This window comes from Nomia melanderi, chromosome 2, assembly GCF_051020985.1.
Source record: "Nomia melanderi isolate GNS246 chromosome 2, iyNomMela1, whole genome shotgun sequence".
In the NCBI taxonomy this organism is placed as follows: domain Eukaryota; kingdom Metazoa; phylum Arthropoda; class Insecta; order Hymenoptera; family Halictidae; genus Nomia; species Nomia melanderi.
In genome coordinates this window covers 29722493-29725060 of record NC_135000.1, presented here as the reverse complement: position 1 = coordinate 29725060, position 2568 = coordinate 29722493, and positions in this window count along the sequence as shown.

The following is a 2568-nucleotide window of genomic DNA, read 5'->3' as shown; positions in this document are numbered from 1 at the left end:
ATCCAGGAAACATTTCATAAAATGAATCTTATAATAGGAAAACAAACTTTTACATTAACAGGGGCAGTCTAAAATAAATATCCGTTCTTCGCAATGAATTATTTGACTCTACGTTAGCTCCAGGACAACATGAACTAAAATGACCAGTACAATTTTGAAAAAATACTGTTGCTTCGCGGAGAAAAATGTCTGACGCTTCCGAAAAAGTTTGAAAATTTAGTACTGAAAATACTAGATATGATTTCTATTACAAATGATTCATGGACAGTTTCTGGTCTCTTGTTAATGCGGTTACCTTCACGCAAGGAGCAAGTCCGTCATGAAAATGATACAGACAGCATACGAATGATCGTGCAGAATTCGAATGAACAATAATCGAAGTAACAGAATTTCAACCGAACGGATAACACGCATGAGAATCCGTCGGAATAACGAGCTACGCCCTGAACGCGCATCAATTCCTCTATCGATTCAATATTTCGTCATAAGTAACGGTCGAGCCGTCAATTCAAACGCGCCTGTCGACGCGAAACGTGTTTAGTCCATAGCTGACCGCAGTTCCGACGCGCGAGGCGATTCGGGTTCGATTCGATCGACTACTAAAACGCATTTTGATCGGTTAGCATGTCCAGATAATGATATCTTCATTCCCGTCATACGACGAAGAGCAGCTCTTGAATAGCGCGCATGCGAACGTTAGCCTAATCGCGGACAAAGCTTGGACCTTCGACAAAGAGGATCCATTCAAAAAGTTGAACCAATCGTTGTGGTATCAGGTGAAACATCCACTTCATTTCTCGTTGCAAGACTACGGAATATTATGCAATGTACAAAAAAAGAAATAACCCTAATATCCTCTAATCAATTTCATTTGGTACAATAGAAAAGAAAATTTCGTTGAATTTCCTCTGTGAAGCATAAACTTCCGCAGTCTCTTTGTTGCAAGATTTGAAACAGAACTTTCTGGCAGTATTGCAAGGTAACGGAAAAGTACAAGGACAACGGTGGCCATCGACGAAGAACCGTTCGCGACGTGATCCCTGAATCTCGGTTAGCTCGTTATGGCAATCACGAGTACAACGAAGACAGGGAAAGCGTTTACAAATCGAACGACAATGCTGCGACCGTTCCGCCGGCGAGTTTCGTTTGGACGGACGTCGCTGAGCCCTGGATGCTGCCGGAAGTGGAGGAGCTCTTCGCCTGGTTAACTTCGAACGTACCTGAAACGAGGCGTGAATTGTTAGCTTCTAAAATTGCGACGCGAATATTAATTAAAGCCTGTAGTAGATTCATCTACAGATTACATTCTGCTCGTCAGTTGAAATGCTGAAGATTGTTCTCTCACCTTTCACCTTGATCTTTCAGAAGCTCGACGACAAGGGCACCGGAACCTGAAGATTCGTCGACGATCGGGACAAGCTATGAAGCTAGAAACGAATCTCACTTGGCTAAAGAGGTCAATCTGATCGGTAACGTTTGATTTTCTAATTAAGGAAGAATCATCAGAGGCGACGATGTCCTCGACAAGTAACGTTCATCTGAACTCCGACGAACCCAACGAGACATACTTTCGCTTACTTTATCGAAGTTTCCTTTCTCGTTCCCTATCTTTCGCGATGTCTGTAGCTACGAGCTCGACTTTACTGAAAGAGAAACGACGGGAAAATGGCGGCCGTACTGAAAGCTCTGGACCTCTCGACTTCCTACTTTTCTTTGCTACGAAAGACAAACTCTATGGGAGAACGCTTAAGATTCTCGCGGCGCTTAACGTGTTAACGATATCCTCCAAGATACAGACACCAGGGACAAATCCGACGAATGGTGCGGACACCGACGATACGCCGTCGAGAACTCGATGGAGATGCAACTGCACAGCCGCGTGAGCAGCGAGGCGGTCCGCGGTTTGTGGAAACTGGGTGGCCGGGAACAGTTCGTTCAAAGGTCACGTTTGCCGAGCAATCATCACCCGCAACCGGCCGCGGTCAGTCGAGAACAAAGTTCCCAGGAGAAACAGCAATTCTACTATGCGCTCCAGTATCGGCCGCTGATACTCAGAACGGAGTACCAGGCCGCTAGAACGGAGATGTACGGGATGCCGAGGAAACAGCTGCCACCGATGCTCAGCCCGGAAGTCCCGGAATTCTTCCCGAAGATCCCTGTGACCCGGCTGAACAAGGAGCACGGCAACAGTCGGCTGCAGTATTTCCCCTCGCTGAACGAGAGGAGCTACCAGAACGAACTGTTCCCTTACAACAGAGCTCAAGAGCACGCTGGGACCCTCTACCAGGTTTTGGAATTGCGCCATTGGACAAATCGGTTAACTTCGCGAAAGAGAGAAGTAATGCAGCGTTGACTTTTAAAGCTCTCTTTTAAATGGAGCATCAAATGATCGTGTATTTTATTTGAATGCAGCTTTAATCTAATGTAAAATTTATGAAGCAGTGTGAGGATAGTGTGGAATATCCTTGAAGGCTTTATTGCTGTTGTTTAACCCTTTGCACTCCGAAGTTTTTCACTAGAAATATTTCAACATTTTCTGATGAGACGAAGACGATATTTTGTACAACC